Source organism: Lutra lutra, chromosome 1 (assembly GCF_902655055.1).
Source record: "Lutra lutra chromosome 1, mLutLut1.2, whole genome shotgun sequence".
Lineage (NCBI taxonomy): Eukaryota > Metazoa > Chordata > Mammalia > Carnivora > Mustelidae > Lutra > Lutra lutra.
The window spans coordinates 195,663,984-195,672,172 of NC_062278.1; the positions used below are offsets into that span (position 1 = coordinate 195,663,984).

The window sequence follows — 8,189 nt, forward strand, 5'->3', positions numbered from 1 at the left end:
TACGCTCCGGGAGTGCCACAAATTTGCCAGGAGCGGGTTTGCTCTGTTCTGCCTCCTCACTCCCACTATCAAGCCTCAAAGGCTTCGCAGCTTCACTTGCCAGGAGACAGTGGGATAAAGGAAGTGCTGAGCCCCACGGGGTCTCCGTAAATCACTCACAGCTACAAGCTTGGGCATCATCTTTCTTGTGTGTTTGCTGTTCTTAGTGTTTGATTTATCCCTTCAAAGAGAAAACCGACAATGCCGAGTCTGTGGCCACTCTATAAAGGACAGCCCCCGGGTGAGCCCCACCTCTGTGCAGAACACCACACGGCATCCCCCCTCCTGAGTGGGGCTGGCCCCACAGTGCCCTCAAGGAGGCACAAACGCGGGACTGGGCCACGGGGAAATTTCAGCGGAAGTTAATGCACACTAGCTCATCAAAGGAAGTTGTGTTATTAATCAGTGCCAGGTGTGCACTACAGAGGAATGGTTTTGAGCCAGGAAACTTGGCGTGAGATCACCCTGCTCTCTTGAGTCTGTCCTCGCACCGCTGGGTTTCTGGTCACTGTGCTGGGGCATAACCCCTTCTATCTCTAGATGGAAGAATAATTGCATTGCTTCAGAGTTCCTCATCAGAGTGGTTCTCTGTTCCTTGCCATTTCTCCCCCAGCTTCCCTTTTACCCACTTACTCTAAGAGATTGCCACCAGCAGCTTCTGTGGCCCAATTTCTGAGACCAGTTTATTAAGAAAAAACTGAAAAGCAGAGGTCAACGGTGCCTGCCCGTAGAAAATTGTTCCTCTTGTTTTTGGTGTGAGCAGAATGACTTTCCGTGGCTGTCTGCCTATATCTGTAAGGCTGCTAGGAACAAAGAGTTACTTTTCATAGAAGAGATTGTTACAGAGGAATTTGATGTTAGGGTCTCAAGACTTGGTTTTGCTGGTGAGTGTGATTACTTTGCCTTAAAACCATTTCTGTGACATCCCTGGTACGGATGCAAATCAAGACATCTCATACAAGCTCATGGGCAGGAATCACTTCCCTTTGAAGGTCGACACTTGCCCCGTGTGTGAGGCTCTGCTAAGACTGTGGCAGACGGACAGCCTTGGAGTCTGCATCTGAAACCTACTGAAACTTGTCTCCGGCTCCTGAATTGCTTTGGGGCAGCTGGAACATTTTGTTGGGCGCACACTTCAGAGCTGAATCAAAAAGGAGACAGGGTTGGAGCTCTTCGCTTTCACATTCAGTGATATCCCCCAAAAGTCTAAGCCACACTTCCGACCCATTAGATCAGAATCTTGGTGGGGGTGGGAGTGGGTAATTCCAGTGAATAGCCAGCCACGTTGAGAAACACAACCTTCAAGAAACTGAAGGGGATGGTGTGTTGAGTTTTTGTGGCCCCCAGTGTTCCTTTTGCATTCTGTCAGCTAGATGGACTGTGGCCGGCTCCCGTCCATGTTCACCTACAGAAGAGAGAGATGTTGATCTGTTTTCTTAGCCTCAAAGCAGAAAACTCCTTCTCTGGGCCGATCATAGAGTATGAGGCACAGAGTACGAAGTAGAAGCTTTCTTTGCTGACACCGTAGTAGAAAGACATCATCTTAAAAGCATGCAGAGCCTGGCTGATCTGTTGAAAACAGGGAACTCTGCTTCCGTGTTGTGGAGAATGACTTTCTGGAGCATGAAGACACCTACACGGTCAAGGAGAAGTCGGCATGGTTCAGCTCATAACCCAGGGGATCCGTGTGTCCCTCTGCTTCTGTTTGTACTCACTAACTCCTGACAACAACATGCAAATCGACGTAGAAGACTTGCCTGAGGCAACAGGGAGAGCCCGAGGGGAAGATGACAGCATCCACCACATGGCCAGCCCTACTCAAAACTTAATCTTTCTCCTTCAGACATTTGTATTTTCCTTCCAAATTGGAAGCTCTCCTTCCCAAAAATCTCTTCTACAGACTAAGGTCATGGAGCTTCCCGTCTGCCTTTATTCCCTATCCTGCAAAATAAACCTCCCCCCGAACCTTATGCTACTCCCTGTTACTCCTCAAGCACGGCCTTGCCTGGGAACGGGGTGTCCTCAGTTCATCTGCCACTAGATTAGAGACATAGAAATATTGGAAAAACACACGTTTGTGGCAATCAGTCACAATTCACACATTCCAGGCCCGTGCAGTCTGTTCTTGAGATCCCAGAAAGGCCACATTTTGGGGACTGGTTGCCCAGCCCCCGATCATCTCTTGCCTGGCCGTGTGCTGTGCTGAGCGTCTCTCCACAAGAGCTAGAAGTGCCTTGAGGACCCATCATTAACCTCCTTGCACCTCCTCTGGGTCTCACTCATGCCTCAGGAAAGACATTTGTTGATATGCCCAGGCAGCACCAAAAGACACCACTGTCTAAGGGAATATTAGAGGGAACTAGGGACATGAAGGTCACCTACCATATGACATCCAACCACAAGACGGGAAGACGAGCACCTTGCCCACATGCACCCTCTCTAAAAATGAGACTGAGGGGTGCCTGGGAGGCTCAGTCATTAAGCATCTGCCTTTGGCTCAGGTCATGATCCTAGGATCCTGGGATCCAGCCCCACATCAAGCTCCCTGCTCAGTGGGAGGCCTGCTTCTCCCTCCCCACCCCCCCCTTGTGTTCCCTCTCTTGTCTCTGTCAAATAAATAAATTAAATCTTAAAAAAAAAAAAAAATGAGACTGAATCTCTTGCTGCGTAGCTAAGCTCTGACATTCACTGGCTTTGACGGGCAATGCGATCCAGAGGGAAAATCATGGTAGTGACACCAGGGGCTAACCTGAGTGAGTGCTTACAGTGGGTGAGGCTCTGCTTCAAGTGCTTTGTGTGCATTCACAGGCTCAGTCCTCTCCCTGACCCCCACCACCCCCGGCCAGGCCCAATCCACATCCCCTGCAAACACACAGCCAGTCAGTCAAGAGGCTGGGCTTCAGACCCAAGTCTCCGCAAAGCCCTACAAGGTCCCTCTCTGTGCTCTGGCTTTAAAAGCAGACTCTGCTTCCCACAAGCTTCCAGGCTTGTTGGGAGAAAAGGAACTGCTAAATGCAGAGCCTGCAGAAGCAAGGCAGACTGTGTGGATGCCAGTCCTGGTGAGGGATGTGTGCGGAAGCATTGTAAGTAGACTGACGGAAAGTCCGCTCAGGTACAGAACGAGGCTTCCGTGGAGATTCAGAAATTACAGGGTTGGTGTCAGGGAGGGCGGGTGTGACCAATAACACGGGGCCACAACGTTCAAAAGACCAAAAATAAAACCGAGGGAAACTTCTCCTAGGACATAAATCTGCCCTAGACAGGTGAGGCGGAGGAAAAGAAAGGGCACATCCATTTTCAGGCCTGCACAGGTGCCTCTGACTCAAAGTCAATAATTGTTCAAGGACAAGGGCAATGATGAATGATCAGGAGATGACCTGTATGCCAGACAATATGGGTGGTGCTGAGCACAATAGAGAACGATCCCAATGTCACAGAGAAAGGAGATAGGCCCCCATCTCAGGAACGAGGGAGGGGACCTGCAAACTGACTGGTGCCTATGCCCTACTTTCCACCCCTCACTCCCAGATATCAGTAAATGTGTAGGAGGGGGACAGGAGGAAGAGTGGACCCTGAGCTCAAATGTGAAGGATGAAGCAGAAGAGGTTAGGCTTCTATGTTCTGGGTCCTGGAAGGGACCAGATATACTTCCAAAGGGATGCCTGTCTGCCCTTTGCTCTCTGACCTTGGTATATACTTAGAGAAAAAGCATAATGCTAGACTCAGTAAAAACTCTCTCCATATGGACTGAACAAGCCCATACTGGGGACACCCTTGAACTATACACTGGACCTGGGAAGCAGAGGATTTGCAGCTCAGCCTCCTAGATCTGTGTCCATGGGGTTGCGCCCAGAGCCATCCATTTAACACAAATAGCAAACAGGAAGTGAAAAGCAATGTAAATCTACACTGAAGTCTTTTGAAAACCCTGAACGGGAAGTCCGTTTGTGCTTCTCAACAAAGTTCCTCAAAATCTCCTCCTCTATCATACCCATGGTGGCTGTGCCCAACATCTCCCTGCACCCCTTCTTTCAACCTTCCCCCAGTATCATGGAATCCAGCCCTGAAATTTCTCATCTTTCCTCCCCTCCTGGTTAATTTTCTCTTTCCTATAACTAACTGCCTTTCCCAATGTCCTCCAGGCTGGTACCTCACCCTGTCCAGTTCCCTACCACTCCCAACTTACTGATACCAGTAATTAAGGCCCAGAAACCAAGGATCCAACAGGTTCTCCTCTGGGGTAGAGGGAGAATGCCAGAGATATGAAGGGCATTCATATGAGCTAAGGGTTTTCTTTTCTTTTTTTCTTCCCACGATTAACCTCCCCCCTTCTTATTTTATGAGTAGAAATTATTTTAATTCTAGCCCAATCCTTACGGTAACTTAGACTTGAAGCAAAGTGAATTCTGCCTGCTACACAGTAGCTCAGTAATTCCCCAGATCTCAGAATCTTCTGGAGAGCTCGTTAAAAGCACAGTCTCAGGCCTCTCTCCAGACCTGCTGAGTCAGAATGTGGGGGACAGACTTGAGAAATCTGTGTTTTTAACAAGCTCACCTGGTAATTCTGGTAACGTCTATGTTTGAGAATCCATTCTTACCTAATTAATAAAGGTCCGAATTGGCTTCATTTGTATGTAAGGCTCGTGTCCATAAAATAGATCCTTAAGAGACCATGCAACTGATCTCTGGGATGTGGGGCGTGGACAGAAGCCACAGAAAATGTGGGGATCCGGGGAGTACAGACACCAGCAGGGTTGGAACCCACCTATTTCATACATTCTGCCCACATCTTTATGGCTTCTTGGAAATTGTTAGTGGCAATCCAATAGATTAGCAGTAAGCAAACTTAACATTTTGTTTATTGCCATAACTCAAAAAATGCTATTGGTTCTAACTAAATGTCTGTTTTTATGTTCTGTCATTTCCAGGCACGAAAGTGACTTGAACAAATCCCAAGGCATAAGGAAATGGGCCTCATTCTCTAGGACTCTGTGGCATTGGAAATGAAGCTAAGCAGACTTTATTACATCCTACAATTCTGCAACCTTTTGCGAAGCATTTTATTACACTTGTGGAAGCCATTGGGGTTACGTTTCAATCACGATGACTGACAGGCTAACTTCAAAATAACAGCATCGACAGCCCTTCCACACTTCCTGGGCTATGTACTTAGAATAGAACCTTTTCTAAATTGTCCCTTGGCCTGGATGGAAATAAAACGGTGGTTAAAATATTTATCTTGTGTGTTGGGTAACTTAAAAATTGATATTTGGGGGCCTCCGAAAGGCATAACTGAGGAAGTCAATCTTTTAGAACTACCGTGCTTCCTGTAACCAAAGGTTTGTTAAAGCGGAGATAAAACTTAGTTTCCGTTTTTGGTAGCAAACAAAACAGAACAAGAAATGCATAGCTTTTTCTCGGCTGTATTCTCCTGCCTCGGGTGCAGAGAAGCAGAGCTGAAAGAGCTTAAGATGGCAAAAATGGGCTTCAAGAAACTAATAAACATGTAATGAGGTGATCAGACACCTCGGACTGGGCCATTTGAGCAGCAGGAATGTAGCGAAAGGGAATGGAGAAGCTCTTGATATTGGTTGAGGAAGCATGCCCCTTGCCCGGAATAGTCAAAAAAATTTTTTTTTCTGGAATAGTTAATTTCTATAAGGAAGGATGACAGACGTAGGCTCTTTCTCTTCTCTGGTACATTAATAAAAGGGGAGAGTTGAGTTTAGAGAGAAAAATAAAACATATCAATGGCACTGTGATAAAGAACCACAAAAACCCTAAGAATCTCTGTTGCCTTATGGGCTACTCCTTGACCTCAACACCATCATCGACGTAAGGCATATTAGTTTCCTGTGAGTGCTGCAACAAATTACTGCAAACTGGGTGGGGCAAAATGAGAGAAATGTGTCCCCTCACAGTTTGGGAGGTCAGAAGTCCAAAGTCCAGGGAGGCCCTGCTCCCTCCAGAAGTTCTGGAGGAATCTCTCCTAGCTGTTTGTGCTTGTCAAGAAAACCTTGGATTTTCTTGACAAGATCCCACTCTCTGCCTCTGTCTTCACCTTCCCCCTCTTCTGTGTGTCTCCTCTGTGTATCTCTTCACTGGATTAAGGGGCCACCCAAATAATCCAGAGTGATGTTCTCATGATCTTAATGTCCTTTACTTAATTACATCTACAAAGGCCCTTTTCCAAATTAGAAAACATTTAGAGGTTCCCGGGATTTGACTTGGATATATCTTGTGGGAGGAGGGCACCATCCAACCCACTCCCTAGGACATTTGATGTTTGACAGTTTCTGATCTAGTATAAGCCAATAAACTGAGTATGACAATCACATCTTCTTTCAAATCTTCTTCTATGTCTTTGCCAAAGTCCTATTGATTGACAATAGTTTGGCAAATGCCTTCTTGAGACCCCAAAGCCTCTCATTCCCAAGCCTCGTCTGTGATGCTTCTTTCTTAGCTAAAAGGAAAAAGCACTGCAATATGAGTAGGATGTGTTCAGAAGATCAAACACCAGTGAGGGAAGATGGCAAGTACTGGTGATTTCCCCCAGCTCAAGGGTGGCTGATTTGTGGTCCAACGAAGAGCCCTAAAAGTACTGATTTTTCTTATCCCCAGAAGGTCAGACACCAATTCCATCTCCATTTTAATAGCAGATGTCACCAGAAGACCCAGCCGCTGCCATTGGGGCTAATTCCACATGTTACTCAATGGCTTTCAAAGAAGTGAAGGAACAGTCTCTGATGAAACAATTGTATGATACTGCAAACTACCAGCAGCTGTGGTTTCCATTTTGTCTGTCCAATTGAAATCCTAGAGGAGCCTCATTTCCACCCTTCCTCCCATGTGTTTCCTCAGCTTAACATCTTCCTGTAACTCTGCCATGGTTTGGAGACTGTGGAGGTTGTGGAAGCTGGCGGTACAGAAGGCCAGGCCTGAAGCTCTACTTCCATGCCAGCCCTGTGAACCCAGGCCCGATGGGAGGCCTGATAACCCAATAAGTACTGTTTATAGTGCCTTTTAAGAGATGTTTCTAGAACTAACAAAGCCTACTGATACCAATATGGGAAAAATAACTATTACTCCATTTGCTAAAGTGGGTCTGGTCTGTATAGAGAAAAATCAGAAGAAAAGACAGTATCCCTGGAAGAATTCTTCTTTTTCTCTCTCATTTCTTCTTGGACACAATACCCACTAGGCGGTTTCGGTTTTGCCCAAGAGCTGAGAAGTTCCTAATGTTACCATAAACAATGGATAACTATGTGTATACGGGCATCCATTCCATCATGCTTATTAGACAAGAGCACAGCAGCCAGTCTCTGTATTGACAACATTCTGAAGGAAGATGTCCCCTATATATCTGTATGTGCTCACTTTTCAAACTCCAGGCCCACTCCTTATCTTTATTGTTCCATCTATAATCAAATTCCAAATGGCAAAAGAGAAGGACACTCTATGTTTGGCAAAGAACTGGAAAGGAACTTTCCCCATGATTATCTCCACCACAGCTGACCCAAAGTTATACAATAATACTTCTCAAACCCCACCAATTCCTTCAGATGGTATGAAGGAGCTGTATGTCTCATGAAACAGAAACCTTTCCCATCCATCCCTCTCTGTATCTAAGCTTGAGACTAAGTCTCGGGATGTACCTACTTCTTTCAGTAGCTACAACTATGGAGTATAACTGAGCAACAGGCTGGTCAAAGAAGGAAATGAAATTTTGTTGTGTTTTTATTGTAGATACATTTGCAAATATTTTTTTGTTTAATCCATACAAGATCCCTAAAAATAAATATATGGAGATTTAGGCTCAGAAAAGTTAGGGAACTTGATCAAGTTTACAAAGCTGATAATGGATGGATTGGGGATCAACTCAGGTCTTATTCCCAAAAGCCTGTCCCTTTTGGAGAATAATCAATAATGAAGGGCTCTCAGCAAATTTAATAAATATCATTTCCAATTTCTCTCCTGAACTATCAAGTTGGTAGGTTAGTCCTTTGTACTGATGTTCAAAGGGAAAGGGAAAGGGATAGTTAAGGGAAGGCAGGGAATATTTAGGCATTCTCAAGGTGAGAGCATCCCTTTAATCATGTAAATGAAAGCAACTCATGACATTTCTATAACTTAAAAACATACAGGAAGAG

General features: G+C 45.7%; 1 protein-coding gene across 1 annotated transcript in view; it reads left to right on the forward strand.

The window, feature by feature from the left end:
- FHIT (fragile histidine triad diadenosine triphosphatase) overlaps positions 1–5,270 on the forward strand; it is an 851,975-nt gene extending 846,705 nt beyond the window's left edge. Inside the window, exon 7 of the mRNA XM_047690617.1 lies at positions 4,968–5,270. The gene's annotated coding sequence lies outside the window, so the exon portion shown is untranslated. The remainder of the gene's footprint in view (positions 1–4,967) is intronic.
- Positions 5,271–8,189: the final 2,919 nt, after the last annotated feature.